Below are 16,461 nucleotides of genomic sequence, written 5' to 3'. Positions count from 1 at the left end.
ACGGTCCCGCCCTCCCCATCCCCGTGGCCTGCTCACACTTCACCACAGCCTGATGTGTGGCTGGTCCTGAGGAAGTCTCAACCCTGGAAAACAAATGTGGGCAGGCTTGGGAAGGAGGTACCGTGATCTAGAGAAGCCGGTCAGGGGAAGGGAGCCCTCGGCCTCAAGACTCCCTGCCTCTGTTCCCGGTCACCCGCAGTCACACTTCAAGAAGGGGAAATTTGACTTCCACAGTCCCTCGGCAGGGGGTTCTGAGAAGCTGCAGGTGTAACAGGGATGCTGGGAAACAGAGAGAGGGCTCTCCTTGTCTCCTGAAGGAGGAATCTAGAAAGTTCACCATCTGGAAAGGTGGTCTCCCAGGAACCACGGTGCCTCTGTTGGAGCTGGGGCCTTGTTTTTGTTTTCTCTTTCCTCCTCACCCTCTCCCCAACACGAGTGGTGAGAAACACCCATGGTAGCCTGGAGAGGGCTCAGTGGCTAAGAGCGCTGGCTGCTGCTGCTATAAATTCTCAGCACATTCCTCAGGCAGCTCACAACTGCGTGTGACGCCGGTTCCCGAGGAACCAACACCCTCTTCGGGCCTTTGTGGGCACCAGGCTTGCATGTGTGTTGTACACATACATACATGAAGGCATATGCACATAAAAGTTTAAACAAGAAGAGTTATCTAGTTACTTTGTTTTTGTTTTCGAGACAGGGTCTCTCTGTGTAGCTTTGCGCCTTTCCTGGAACTCACTCTGTCGCCCAGGCTGGCCTCGAACTCACAGAGATCCGCCTGCCTCTGCCTCCCAAGTGCTAGCTATTTGTATAAAGGAAAGAACCACGCCTCACCTCCAAAGCTTGGACCCCTACTGCCAGCCCTCTTGATATCCAAGCCTGCATCCCACCCCATGTTCACCAGCAAGTTCAGTTCGGCCTCCCTGAAAACAGAGCCCGTTCTAACTGGGATGGAGTCCACACCCACACACTGACTGACTCATTAGGAACTGGGCTCACTGCTAAAGAGTGCAGCAGTGAGGGAAGCCTGGGTGGGGTGGGTAGGCAGAGGTGCCAGCTGGCTAACAGCAGTTCCTCTATGGCAGCCTCTACCACCTCTGCCCAGGTCTGCCCGGCCCAAGAGCTGAGTGGACACCTCTTCCCTTTGGAATCATGGACCCAATTTGCACATTCTGCTCGGGTAGCTGCTAGCCACATGAGAGAGAGGCTGAAGTATGGTTAGTCAAAAGTGGGATCCGCTGTCAATATGTAATATGCATACAATACATACCACACGAAAAATCTAGGACACAAATGCATTGATAGTTGTTTTATAGTCCAGGAAAGTGATGTACACTGGTATTCCCAACCCTTGGGAGAATCACTCCCAGGAGTTTGAGGCCAGCTTGGGAAACAGCAGAAACCCATCTCAAAAACAATACTGGGTGGGGGGCTTGGCTCAGTGAGTAGAGTGTCTGCCTAGCTTGCAGGAAACCCAGGGTTGATGCTCAGCACCACATAAAACCATAAAGCCTGCTGTGGTGGCACAAGCCTGTGATCCTAGCACTCGGGAGGCAGAGGCAGGATCTGAAGCCTGTCATCCTTGGCGAGTGAGTGAGTTCAGGTCCAGCTCGGGCTACAAAAGACCCTTTTTCAAAAAATAAATGGAATGTTTTTATGTTATGCATTGCTTACATGAGGAGATACAATCTTGACTATATGGAGTTAAGACCTTAATAAAGCATTGCTACTTTAGAATTACACAGCTCACTTGCTCTCTCTCGATCTTCCAGATCACTCAGTTTATTCACTGTGTCTCCTGTTTTTCACATTATGGATCACGAATTTCTACTCAACGATGCTAAATGCTGACCTCGGACTTCACTCTGTAGTAAAACGTTAGCTGTGAGTGCAGGATGCCTGTGCTTAACCAGACTGGGAGGAAGGCTGACCCAGGGCGGACTCTGTCCCGAGTCGTGAGACCAGCTGTTGCTCAGCTCTGTCTCAGAAGCTGCAACTAGTGATACAAGGGGAAAGCTTGCAAGCAGGCCTTATTGTTTTCTAGTGGGGGAGGCCCTTCATACAGACTCTTATGTGTAGCCCAGTTGGCCTTAAACTCACTGTGTAGTCCAGGCTGGCCTTGCACCTCCCTGTCTCAGGCTGACTTAATTCAAAAGAATTAGGTTTTCCTACAAAAAAAAAAAAAAAGTTGAAACAAAAGTAGGATTATGAGAAGATAACTGCAAAATTTGCTGACTGGTGCCCTTTTATCAAGGGATGGTCAGCCTTCCTGAGAAGCCACAGTGGAAAGAATCACAGTGTGCGCTGTCTTTTCTTTTCTTTCCTTTTTTTTTTATTTATTTATTTATTTATTTATTTATTCATTTATTTATTTATTTACTAGAGCAGAAGCAAAGCCACAGTGTACGTGTGGAGGTCAGAGGACAACTTACTGGAGTCCATTTTCTCCTCCTACCGTATTGGTCTTGGGGATCAAACTTGGGTCATCCAGCCAGGCAACCGGTGCCTTTTTCAGCCCAGCCTCCTCTCTGGTCTCCCAGTTTTGTGGCTGTGAAGTCTTTTCCGGAACACTTAAGGCCAGGAGGAAGGGCACCCCATCCATCCCAAGGCAGGAATCTGAAAAGTGTGATCTCTTTTTTTGTTCCTGGAATGCACACATTTTTTGTTTGTTTGTTTGTTTCCCAGAGCTGAGGACCAAACCCAGGGCCTTGTGCTTGCTAGGCAAGTGCTCTACCACTGAGCCAAATCCCCAGCCCCACAAAAAGGTTTTATATTTTTAGGTGATTGAGAAAAATCAAAAAAACATATAAGATTCTAGGAGTTCAATTTTCAGTGTCTCTAAGCAAAGACACAGCCACTTCCTCGTTTTTTTGTAATTGCCTGAAAATGCTTCTGTGCCGCACAGGACTAAGACCTCAGGGTTGCAAAGCTGCACCATTTGTACGTGGCCTTGACATTTTCCTAGTTCCTGGGCCGCATCTCTCCAGGAGATTTTGGTCACCCGGGAGACGACAGCCAGAAGACTCCACCTAGTCTGACCTGCCCAGCGCAAGCCCGGGCTCACTGCGCAAGCGCACACAGTGGCAGGAAGCTGGAGAAGTCATCTTGCTCCTTGCTGGATGGGGCAAGCTACTCCTCTGACTTCTGTGAAGCCTCCCCTCCCCTTGTCCGCCCAGAAGCTGAGCGGGGAATGGAGGGGCGGGACCCAACCCCCTGGCATCTCTTCCCTAGGTCTTTAGGGGCTAAAAATGCAGGCTGAGCGTTTCTCTGGGAGCAAGGTGGCCCCGCCGGCCTCAGGAGTGTACGCGAGTTTCACAGGCATCAGCTAGCATGCCCAGCTTAGACATTCTATATAAGTGAGATCATAGACTTTGTGATCTTTTGTATTTTTTTCACTTAGCATATTTTATTTTATTTCATTTACTTATTGTTATTATTGTTGTTGTTGTTGAGACAGAGTTTCTCTGTGTAGTCCTGGCTGTCCTGGAACTCACTCTGTAGCCCAGGCTGGCCTTGAAATCAGAGATTCCCCTGCCTCTGCCTCCCAAGTGCTGGGATTAAAGACATGTGCCACCACTGCCTGGCTTCACTTAGCATATTTTAGATTGATGTATCCATGTTTCATTCCACTTTATAGATAAATATTGCTGTACCCAGAGTCTCCCAAAGACCACCAAGATGCAAAAGCAGAGTCTTTGTATTGTTAGGAGTTGACTCGGGGACTCTGCCTGACGCAGCAGCGGAGCAGGAGAGACCCTGAGTAGCAATGGGGCTGGGTTTTTAAAGTGAGGGGGCTTGGGGGTCTACAGACTACATAGGAACAGACTCAGGATTGGTTTATGCGAGTGGCAATCATGTCAGTTATTTAACTTTTAATTGGCTAGGGTTAGTTGGGGGTTACAGTTTTCCATTTGGGGGCAGGCCTGGACAAGTCCCAGCCTTTGTCCTTGAGCTGCCATGGAGGCTGGCTGGCCTAGCATATACTGACTGTGTGGGCTGACTCAGTGGCCCAGGCTTTCACACTGACTCCTGAACATAGCTCTAAGTTGGTGAAGGGTCCCAGACAGTAAACATCTGGCTGAACTTTGAGCAGTCAGAGTACGTGCAGAAAGGGAGCTACTGCAAGGACTATGTGTTTTGTTCATGGCCCTCCCAGAAACTGCTTGCTCAAGTCTCAGGAAACTGAAATTGAGGCCTGAACTCTGAGAGAAGACTGAGCAGCCTGTTATATATTCCTCTCTCTCTCTGTCTCTGTGTGTGTGTGTGTGTGTGTGTGTGTGTGTGTGTGTGTGTGTGTTGAGACAGGATCTCATGTAGCCTAGGCTGTCCTTGAACTTACTATACAGGGAGTTGAGCATGACCTTAAACTTCTGATCCTCCTGCATCCACTTCCTGAGTACTAGGATTACAAGCACAAGTCACCTTGCTCCACTTATGAAGTCCTGGGCATCCAATGCAAGGCCTTTGTGTGTGCCAGGTGGGCACTCTCCGCTAGGCACACTCCGCCTGCCTCCCTCCTGCTGATGCTTCCTCCCCTCCTCCACGTGAGGAACTGCTGTTGCTGTCAGCATCCTGGTGTCTCATATAACTCAGGACCTGGGGATTAGGCTTTTGGTCATTGAACTGCAAGAGTGTTTCTTGTTCAAACACAAGCCTGCTATTACACGTACGTTTGCAAAGCTCCCAGTCACTTTGTGAAATGTTTCAATTCCTTGTGGGAAAGTGCCTTTATTTATTTGTTTGTTTGCTTGTTTGTTTTGGTTTTTCAAGATGGGACTTCCCTGTGTATCCTGGACCTCCCTCTGTAGACTAGGCTGGCCTTGAACTCAGAGATCTGCCTGTTTCTGCTTCCCAAATGCTGAGATTAAAGGTGTGAGCCACCACATCCTGCATTTTTTTTTTTTTAAAGCTAGGTCTTACTATTTAACCCTGGCCTGAAACTTGTTATGTAGACCAGGCTAGCCTCAAACTCAGTGAGCTGTTTGCTTCTGTCTCATGAATGCTGAGACTGAGGCAGTGACATTCCACCATCATGCCTGGCCATGCTCTGATTTCTATGCGGATGCTGGGTATAAAGCTCCGGCCTCTAAGCTTGAATGATGCACATTTTATTGTCCATTCTCTCAGCCCCTGATTTTGTTTCTTTCGGAACATCTCAAGCTGGCCTTGAACTCCTGATCCTTCTGTCTTCAATTCCCAAGTGCTAAGATTACATTGTTGCACCTCATGGCTGCTGTATCTATCTTCCTTTCTCCTTCCTCTCCTCCCTCCCTTTTTCCCTTATTGATTGTGATAATCTGCTTTTTTGAAACACTTGTGTTTCAAAGGCGCTTCATAGACTAGAGAGACGGGCCAGTGGTTAAGCGCCCTGACTGCTCTTCTCAGCACCCACGTGGCTTCTTACAACTGTCTGTAACTCCAGTCCCAGGAGATCCCACGCTCCACTAGCACCAGGCAGGATATGGTGCCCAAACATACACTCAGGCAAAACATCCATACATGTGAAGATAAATAAATAAAATATAAACACCAGATAGTTATGGCTAAAAGCAGGGCTTAGTGGCAAATCCCAGTATTTGGGAGGCAGAAGCAAGCTGATCTCTGAGTTCGAGACCAGCCTGGTCTATAGAATGAGATCCAGGACAGCCAGGGCTGTTACACAGAGAAACCCTATTTTGAAAAATCAAAAATAATAAATAAAAAGATAAACACACAAAAAATAGAAAAATAAAAAGAAAGCAAGGAAGCCAAGTCCTGTGGTCCCGTCACTGCAGAAGCAGAAACAAACAGATCTGGAGGCTTACTGACCTAATCAGTGAGAGACCTGATTTCAAACAAACAAAAAATGACAAGGTGGTAGGTGGCATGTGGTGGTACACACCAGTCCCAGCGCCAGGGAGACAGAGGTAGGCAGATCTCTGGGAGTTTGAAGCTAGACTGCTCTACAGAGTGAAAACCTGTCTGAAAAACCCAAAGAAAACAAGAAACAGCTCCTGAGCAGCAAGGCTTGAAGTTGACCTCTGATCTCTGCATAGGGGTCCAACCTATCTGTAACTCTAGTTCCAGAGAATCCAGGGTCCTCATCCGGTCTCTGTGGGCACTAGTCACACATGGGATGCACACACATGGAAAAACACACACCCCAAAAGGAAAAAAGAATAGAACTCTTGCTCAGCATGTGAGGCCCTAGCAAGTGTATGTGGCGGTGGCGGCTGCGGCGGCTGGGCGTGTCCCCGGAAAGTATCACTGAAAAGCTCCTTAGAGGAAAGGTTGATTCCCAGGTCTGGGAAGTATGTGCCACCAAACAAAGAGAGCGAAGAATGGGCTTCCATAAAGAACAAGGGGCTCCTGCCTGCCTGCCAGTGGCGCATTTGACTAGTGAATGCACTGGAAACACAGAGGGTGTGTTGAGACAGAGTGTCTTTCTTCCTGGAGCAGGCGATGAACTACAGAGATGTGGCTTGTGAGTGTGGACAGGGCAACACAGAGGGTTTTAAAGAGTGTCTTCTGAGAGCGAGACTAATGGAGTAAGACAGAAAGACAGCTAAGAGCCTTGGTCCCTTCTGTGTGAACCTTGGGAGTCACCAGGTTGTCCTAGGTGGTAAGGGACCATTCTTGCTGGTCAGTGGTGGCACACGCCTTTAATCCCAGCACTCGTGAGGCAGAGCCAGGCGGATCTCTGAGTTTGAAGCCAGCCTGGTCTACAGAGCGAGATCCAGGACAGGCACCAAAACTACACAGAGAAACCCTGTCTCGAAAAACAAAAAGCGAAAAACAAAACAAAACAAAACAAAACAAAAAAAGGAAGAAAGAAAGAAAAGAAAAGACCATTCTTCCCTCCCTTCTTTCTTTTTCATTTCTTTCTTTCTTTTTTTTTTTTCCTTTTTTGTTTTTTCAAGGCAGTGTTTCTCTGTGTAGTCCAGATTGTCCTGGAACTCTATAGATCAGGCTGGCCTCCAACTCAGAGATCCCCTGCCTCTGCCTCCTGAGTATTGTGATTAACCACCACCCAGCTCTTTTTTCCATTTCCATTTGGAAAGTTCTCAAGTGTGTGTGTGTGTGTGTGTGTGTGTGTGTGTGTGTGTGTGTGTGTGTGTGTGTAGGCGAGAGATCAGCACAGGGCATATTCCTCAATCTCTCTCACTTTTCTGTTTTGGAAACAGAATCTCTCTGAACCTGGAGTTCACCCATTCAGGTAGACTGGTTGGCCAGTGAGCCGCAGATAACCTCCTGCTGCTGGGATCATAGGTGACACATAGCGCTTAGCTTCTGTATGAGCGCGGGAGTCAAGCCTGGGTCCTCACGCTTGTGTGCAAGCAAGCACTTTGTCGTCTGAGTCATCTCCCATCTCCGGCCCTGGAAAGCTCTTGTTTATGAAAGAATTCCAGGTAAGGGCTGGAGGCATGGCTCTCAGTGGTTAAAAGCACGGGCTGCCCTCGCAGAGGAGCTGGGTTCGATCCTAATTGTGTGGTGGCTCACAACCACCTGTAACTCTAGTTCCAGAGAATCCAATGCCCTCTTCTGGTCTCTGAGGGCACCAGGCACAGACACGGTGCACAGACATAATGCAGGCAAAACACACACACACACACACACACACACACACACACACACACACACTTTTTTTTCCTCCCTCCCTTCCTTACTTTCTTTTTTCTTTCTTTCTTCTTTTTTTTTTTGAGACAGGGTCTGTCTGTGTAGCCATGGCTGGTCTGGAACTTGCCCTGTAAATGAGGCTGGCCTCAAACTCACAGAGATCCCTGCCTGCCTCTGCCTCCTGAGTGCTGGGATTAAAGGTGTGTGCCACCATGCTTGACATTTTCTTGATTGATGATTAATGTGGGGGGACCTAACTTCCTGTGGGCAATGCTACCCTGGGCTGGTGGCCCTAGGTGCTATTAGAAAGTAGACTGACTGAATGAGCCATGAGAAACAAGCCAGAAAGCAACATCACTCGATGGCCTCTGCATCAGTTTCTGCCTCCAGGTCTCTGCCCTGAGTTCTTTTTTTTTTTTAGTTTTTTCGAGACAGGTTTTCTCTGCGTAGCTTTGTGCCTTTTCCTGGAACTCACTTGGTAGCCCAGGCTGGCCTTGAACTCACAGAGATCCGCCTGGCTCTGCCTCCCGAGTGCTGGGACTAAAGGCGTGTGCCACCACCGCCCGGCTGCCCTGAGTTCTTATCCTGACTTTGCTCAGTAATTGACTTATTACTGAGGTAAAAATAAACAAACTCTCTTTTCCCCAAGTTACTTCCCCCCCACACCAGCACCCACCCCCGCCCCAAGACAGGGTTTCACTTTGTACCCCTAGCTGTCCTGGAACTCACTATGAAGACCAGGCTGGCCTTGAACTCACAGAGATCCACTTGCCACTGCCTCACGAATGCTGGGATTAAAGGTATGGGCCACCACCACCTGGCAAGTCTTTTCTATTAAATACTATAAAATGTGTTAAGGACAAAGAATTAAAATCTTTTATCAAACTGGAGAGATCGCTCCGTTCAATCGCAGCAACCACATGGTGGCTCACAACCATCTGTAATGAGATCTGGTGCCCTCTTCTGGCCTCCAGGCATACATGCAGGCAGAACACTATATGCATAATAAATAAATAAATCTAAAAAAAAAAAAAACCTTTTATCTTCCCTAACTTGTAAGACTTTATGCAAGTGTTTTAGCCCTCCCCAGCCCATAAAACCCTTATTTACACAAACACAGACTGCTCTGTTCTAGGAATCGATGGCCTGAAGCTGTGACTCTTCCCCTCCTCCGTTCCCTCTGTGCCAATCCTTTTTAGACTAGCCAACTGAATAAGACTGTGCGGTCGGACCCCAGCCAATAGGAAAAAGACACAGCCACCACCTGAGGTAGAATAAAAAAACCAAGTGAACTTCCTGGCTAGGCGTATTCATGCTTCCCCAATTCATGCTCTTGGTCAACAGCAGTGTTTGCTTGTCCAGACACTTCAGCTGAAATGGAAGTCTCTTTCTTTGCAACCCCGAACTTATTTCTAGCATCAGGGACCTAAAACAGCCCCTTACAGCCCATCCATAGTCAGCAGCAGGGAGGGAATGCATGCATGCTTATTGCTCAGCCCACTCTCTTCGCTCTCGTACAAGCCAGGACCCCGGCCCAGGGAATGGTGCTGCCCACAGTGGGCTGCCCTCCCACATCAATCAACACAATCACGATCATCTCACAGACAGCCGGAAAGCAACCTAACCAAAGCATCCCTCAAGGAGACTCTTCCCAAGTGATTCTAGATTGTGTCAAGTTAACAAAATGAACTACGATGGGCACTTAGGCTAGCTCTCCTGGTTGCTCTGACTTAGTAGGCCCCTCTGGGGTGTGGTGATATTTTGTCTGTACTCTTTTTTTTTTTTTTTTTTTTTTTTTTGTTTTTTGTTTTTTCGAGACAGGGTTTCTCTGTGTAGCTTTGCGCCTTTCCTGGAACTCACTTGGTAGCCCAGGCTGGCCTCGAACTCACAGAGATCCGCCTGGCTCTGCCTCCCGAGTGCTGGGATTAAAGGCGTGAGCCACCAACGCCCGGCCTTGTCTGTACTCTTAACAAATAACATTTGCCTGATGATCAGAGGACAGAGCCAGACACTAGATTAAACATAGAGGCCAGGCAGTGGTGGCGCACACCTTTAATGCCAGCACTCGGTGTTAGAATTCCTAGCCACTCCCCCATGACTGCAAATATGCTGGCAAGATGCTTAGTCATCCCAGGGCCTTACGTCCTACATAATCTATGCACATGTATGACCGAGCTATGTAAGCACATATGCGCATGTTCGGGGAAGTGCTGTGGATATAGCTCTATATAAATAAAACACTGATGGCCAGTGACCAGGCAGGAAGTATAGGCGGGACAAGGAGAGAGGAGAATTGGGGAAACAGGAAGAAGGGGGGGAGAGACACTGCAGCCACCGCCAGGACAAGCAGCATGTAAAGACTCTGGTAAGCCACCAGCCACATGGCAAGGTATAGATTTATAGAAATGGGTTAATTTAAGATATAAGAACAGTTAGCAAGAAGCCTGCCACGGCCATACAGTTTATAAGTAATATAAGCGTCTCAGCGATTATTTTATACGTGGATTGTGGGACTGCGGGGTTTGGTGGAACCTGGAGAGAAGCCCTCCAGCAACAGAGGGGGGACCTATAAAAAGTGCGGTCCACCCATCCCTCCCCTCTCTTCCTGCACGACCTTTCCATAGGCCTGAGAACCCCCTTCTGCTTCCTTCCCTTAATAAACTCTTAGAGTGGGTTCTGTTGTGCCTCCTGGCTTTTCTCACACAGTAAACAGCGCCACTTAATAGATAACACTCGGGAGGCGGAGATCCACTTGGCAATGACAGACCCACCTCTCCAGGAACCGCTCTCACTCTTTGGGGAGCTCTGTTTTTAGGAAGGAGGCTGGAGTTCAGGGGATAGGGATCCCGTAGACACAGATAGCAACTTTCAAACCAGGGAAACTCCCTTCGAGTCCCAGGCTCCCTCGGTGGCAGGCAGCCCCGCTTTTTGCTTGGTTTAGGTGGCCAGTCCAGCCTGGGATTGGAGGCCTTGGAGGCCTTGGCTTCTTTCTTCTCTGTAGGGTGGGGCCAGTGGAGGTCCCCTACGTTCAGTGGCTGGCGACCTCCTGACCCCGATGGCTCAGTTCCATTGTCCCAGTGAAAACAGAACAGCTTTGGGAAGTGGCTGTGAATGGAGAGGGGCCGCTGGGCCTGGGCTGAGCTAACGGAATAAAGGAGTCATCTCCCCCCGCCCCCAGGCCCTAGCTCAGAACCTGAGGCGTCAGTGCTGCTCACAGATTTGGGGTTTGGCATCCCTACTCAAGACCCCTAAAGCCAGCACTGACTAGGCCTTGGGTGCTCAGAGATGGACTCATGGAGCAGGTACCCCAGTTCTGCCTAGAACTTCACTCTCATTGGGTCGTCTGAGGGGGCAGGAGGGGTCTGAGGCTCTGGAGCCTGAGAAAGGGGCAGGTGTGACCCCTGCAACATTTCCCTGTTCTCACGGCCCCCTCCATTCTTCCTGCCCCAAATGTTTCCATGTGAGAGGCCAAGGCAGTGGGGTAAGGGGGGGGGGGACCAGGACAAAAAACAGAGAGAGATCTAGCCTCCAGAGGACACAGGACAGAGGAAGGACAGTAGCCTTAGACCCTAACCCTAGAATCTGGGAGCCCCAAACGAAGGTCAGAGGCACTGCACTGTCCACCTGAATCTGCCTGCCTCTGCCTGCCGCCTGCCTCGCCTCAGGCGAGGGCAGAAACCTAGAGTTGCTTGAGAAGTGTGGGGCTGAGAGGGCAGGGCCTGGTAAACATGCCCCCCCACACTATAAGGCTGGGGTTGGGGGAGGCACTGGGGGTCCAGGCAAACTGGATCTATCAGGATCTGAGAGGAAAGTCAGGTGAAGGTGGCAGACAACAGCGGGCAGGGGGGACGTAGAGGTGGACAGGTGGGTGGGAGGAAGGAGTGAAGGATGAGGCGGCAGAAGCAGGGTGCCCTGAAGGCCTGCTGCACACACAGCGACTGCTGGAGCCAGCTAGGGGACCAGGGCCTTCTGGAAGCACGAACTCACAGAGACATTCTCTGGAAGCATGAATTCACAGAGACTTTTTTTTTTTTTTTTTTTTTTTTTTTGGTTTTTCGAGACAGGGTTTCTCTGTGTAGCTTTGCGCCTTTCCTGGAACTCACTTGGTAGCCCAGGCTGGCCTCAAACTCACAGAGATCCACCTGGCTCTGCCTACTGAGTGCTGGGATTAAAGGCGTGCGCCACCACCGCCCGGCTCACAGAGACATTCTTAAGGCCCAGAGGGCCGGAAGGTGAGCTGAAGGGTCTTATGGCTAGCACTTAGGGCCTAAGATGGGGAAGAATATTCCTAGCAAAGGCGTGGGTCTGTAGGCCTCTCGAAGGCTGCTGCTGTCCGCCCATCAGTCCCACCCCACTTGCAGGCTGGGTAATGGGGCGTGATGTTTGTGGAGGGGTGTCTGTGCACGCGGCTTCACAGCTCTGTCATGCTCCTGGGCTGCTGACGTGGGTGACTGAGGACCTGTGCCTCTGTACTTGACTTTGAATCGGTAGAAGCATCTCCTAGTGACGGATATCTGTGGCTTCTTTGACGATGCATGTGGTCTGCGCCCTGGAGTCAGATGGACTGTAAGGTCGGAATTTCTAGTACAGGTGCGCATTGTGGAATACAACAAATTACACTTGTTTATATCTCGGAATATTACTTTAACTATGCAAAGGTGAGTTACATTTGTTTATGCTGCATTTGTTTAATGATGTAAAGATGTGCTGTTGTTTCACCTTGCCTGCCCAAGGCACCTGATTGGTTTAATAAGAAGCTGAACAGCCAATAGCGAGGCAGGAGAGAGAGAGGTGGGGCTGGAAGGCAGAGAGAATAAATGGAGGAATTTAGGCTCAGGGAGAGAGAGTGTGGGAGAGAGGAGAGAAGGAGGGAGAGAGAGAGGGAGACACCTGCTAGCCAGACACAGAGTAGGACACACAGAATGAAAGGTAAAAATCCCCAGGCAAAATGTGGATGAAGAGAAACAGGTTAAATTTTTTTTTTTTTTTTTTGGTTTTTCGAGACAGGGTTTCTCTGTGTAGCTTTGTGCCTTTCCTGGAACTCACTTGGTAGCCCAGGCTGGCCTCAAACTCACAGAGATCCGCCTGCCTCTGCCTCCCAAGTGCTGGGATTAAAGGCTTGCGCCACCACCGCCCGGCCTGAAACAGGTTAATTTAAGTTAAAGAAAAACAAAACAAAAATACAAAAGACCCGAGCATAAGCTAAGGCTGAGCATTCATAACTAATAAGAAGTCTCCATGTCATGATTTGGGGCTGGCGGTCTGGGAAAGCCCTGCTACAGATGTGTGCTTGTGTGAGCCTGAGCTGGTTCCTTCCCTATTCAGAGGCTGAGCTAGTGTCGGGAGGGGCGAAGGCAGAGCCAGGAGTCCTGGGAAGCTGACCTTATGGGTAGATAGGCCGAGGGGCCCACAGGGAAAGGAGGAGGTGTCCCCACTGTCTCCCGGGGAACACAATGACCATGCCTCAGCCCCTAACCTCTCCATTGTGCCTGTCCCAGCCCTGTCCTGTTGCCAGGGCTCAGCTGAATGAGGCCATCAATCAGGCCTGTCAGACATCAGCTCTGGTGACCAACTCTGGGACAGCAGCCAGCCCTGATGACAACCAGGCCTCGCTCTCCCTCCCAGCTCCTCCCTTGGTACCTAGATCCAGCCCTTTGTCCCATCCTCGGGCACAGAATTAGTCAAAGATGAGAGGAGGCCCTAGGTTCAGGCAGTACTCGACTGTCCCTCCAGGCTGTTGGACAGGTTCTGAGCTGCCCTTCATGTGGGAGTCAAGGGACCCCCGCTGGAGCTGCCCTGCCAGGTGGCGGTAGACTGAGCTGGCCTTGGCCAGTGACAGCAGGGCCAGCCTGATGTCAAATGGCTGCCTGCATAGGATCTCCTGCCCTCCCACGAACACCCGCTGTAAAACCCAGGACCACCGTCAGGGACTGATGAGCCTGTGCTCAGCTGGAAAGTGCTGGGGCTGCTATGGGGACAGAGGATGAGAAGACATGGCAGCGCCCGAGGGTACCCACAGGGCACAGAGGTACCCACAGGGCGCAGAGGTACCCACAGGGCGCAGAGGCACCCACAGGAGACCCGGACAGGAAGAGCTCTGCCACCAGACTTGGCTGCACAGTGCCTTGGGCACTTCTGAGATGGCTCAGCAGTTGAGAGTGCTTCTGTTCCTCCAGAGACCCTGAGTTCAAGGCCCAGCATCTGCATCAAGCAGCTCACCTATAGCCCTGGCCTCACAATCAGTGTGTGGCTGAGGATGGCCTTGCATTTCTGATCCTCCCCGGTTCTCCCTCCAGAGTGCCGGATTAGAGGTTTGCGCCACCACATCTGGTCTATGTTACAGGTTTGCGGCACCACATCTGGTTTATGCAATACTGAGGACTGAATCCAGAGCTTTGTGCAAGTTAGGCAAGCACTCTACTGTAGTAGACTATTATTTTAAGATGTGTTACATTTGTTTATGCTGTGGAACATTTGTTTACTGATGCAAAGATGTGTTGCGTTCTTTTATGTTGCATTTGTTTAACTCTGTAAAGCTGTGTTACTGTGCCTGTCTAAAACACCCGAGTGGTCTAATAAAGAGCTGAACGACTAATAATGAGGCAGGAGAAAGGAAAGCCAGGGCTGGCAGGCAGAGAGGATAAATAGAAGGAGAAATCTGGGAGGAAAAAAAAGAGCAAGAGAACAAGGAGAGGAGAATGCCAGGGGCCAGCCGCCCAGCCAGCCATGGAGTAGGAATGAAAGCAGGACACACAGAAATAAGAGAAAGGCAAAAGCCCAGAGGCAAAAGATAGACGGGATAATTTAAAGTTAAGAAAAGCTGGCTAGAAACAAGCCAAGCTAAGGCCGGGCATTCATAAGTAATAATAAGCCTCCATGTGATTTATTTCGGAGCTGGGTGGTGGGCCCCCCAAAAGAGCAAAGAGCCAAAAGAATAAAAGAGCAAAAACAAGCAACAACACTCTACCAATTCCACATCTCTAAGCTCCACAATTTCATTTAAACAAAAATTGGGGAAAAAAAATGGGTGTGTAATGTGTCCAACTTAGATTATGTTTGACTTCATACCAACACAATTGTGATATGTATTTTTTTTTTTTAATCAAGGAGCAAAGAATGGCTATAATCCCAGGATTTTGGAGGTTGAGGAAGGACTTCCAGTCCAGTTGGCTTGGCTACAAACTAAAGGACTGGGGACTGGAGAGATGGCTCAGAGGTTAAGAGCACCGACTGCTCTTCCAGAGGTCCCGAGTTCAATTCCCAGCACCCACATGGTGACTCACACCCATCTGTAATGAGATCTGGCATCCTCTCCTGTATACATAATAAATAAATAAATCTTTAAAAAAAAAAAAACAAAAAAAAAAAAAAACTAAGGGATTGTAACGAAGGAAAACCAAGTGTTTAGAGTCCACCAAAGTCACGGACAGGTGACTCTCCGATTGGGTAGTGATGAGGAATAGGAAGTGGCAGGTGTGGCCCAGCCCGGGTCTACTGTGTGGATGCTCACACACCACCCACCCCTATGTCTATCCCGCGCCACCGAGGTCCAGGTTGTCCAGGTGGAGCAGAGCGGTGCTGGCCGCTTCAAATGTCTGCCTAATGGTCCATTTCCTGCAGCATGGTGGTGCAGCCCCGGCCATCACTGGCCACTACTCAGCAGAAGCCAGGAGTGTGCTGTTTGGTAGGCTGGGGGCAGGGTGCAAACTGGGGATTTGTGACTTCTGTGTCCTCTGGGTCACACTGCTGTCTGGTGGAATCCTCCACATTACCAGTGTGAGCCAGGACGCAGTGATCACCTACCACTGTAGGGCATAAAGTGTGGCTAGCATCTGCACTATCCAGGGTGCCCATCTGCCCCTGGGTAAGGACCAGGGTGGGCTCCGGGCACAGGGAGAGTGTGTCTAGCTGGTTGTTTGTGAAAAGATGCTTTGGAATTCTGAGCATCTTACTTTCTGCACAAGCCAGAGGGCTCCTGCCCCTTCATGTTGCTCCCGAGGGCTCAGCACCTGCTAGAAGTACAATGGGAAGCAGGCCTGGGCTTGGGCAAGGGATGGCCAGGGCCTTTCTGGGCTAGGCTGGGTCAAGCTAGGTGTCGGAGGGTGAACAGAAAAAGGCAGATGGAGGTCAGCGAGGCAGAAGGGCAAACGCCCAGGAGAGAAGAGCAGGGAGCGTGCAGGCAGCAGAGATGCGGACTCCAGAAATGGGTGCCGAGAAAAGACAAGGCCCAGAATGGGGTTCATACTGAATGCAGAGGACATAGGCGCTCTCAGTGAGGCGGGGAGAGGGCTCAGTCAGCCTGTATGAGTTCCTGCGTCTGCAGCTATGGGTGCCTTAGGGAGTGCCTCCCGAGGGTGAGAATGCAAAGCTTTGTCACTGAGAGGAAACAGCCTGGGTGGCCAAGTGGGGCGGGAGATTTCGTTTCCTGAGTGAAGGCTGCAACAGCCCCTGAGGACACCAAGCGAGGCAGGACATGCGGGGGCCGCTGGTGTTGGTGAGGTAGTCATGCCTTAATCCGCCACTAGAGGGCTCCTAGGTATAACTAAGCCGGCACGGGCAGGAGACCGGAGGCTCCAGGGCATGGCCACTCTTGGAAGTCTCACCAAAGGACGCATAACTGAAAACATGTAAAAAGAAGAAACCGGGCGGTGGTGTCGCACGTCTTTAATCCCAGCACCCGGGAGGCAGAGGCAGGCGGATCTCTGAGTACGAGGCCAGCCTGGTCTACAGAGTGAGTTCCAGGACAGCCAGAGCTGTTACACAGTGAAACCCTGTCTCAAAAACAAAACAAAAGGAGTAAGAAAAAAGAAAGAGAAAGAGGAAAAAAGGAAGAAAGAGGGAGGAAGAAAGAAAGAGGAAAAGAAAAGA

The sequence above is a fragment of the Peromyscus leucopus genome, chromosome 6 (assembly GCF_004664715.2).
Source record: "Peromyscus leucopus breed LL Stock chromosome 6, UCI_PerLeu_2.1, whole genome shotgun sequence".
Classification (NCBI taxonomy): domain Eukaryota; kingdom Metazoa; phylum Chordata; class Mammalia; order Rodentia; family Cricetidae; genus Peromyscus; species Peromyscus leucopus.
Note: the sequence above shows the minus strand (reverse complement) of the source record.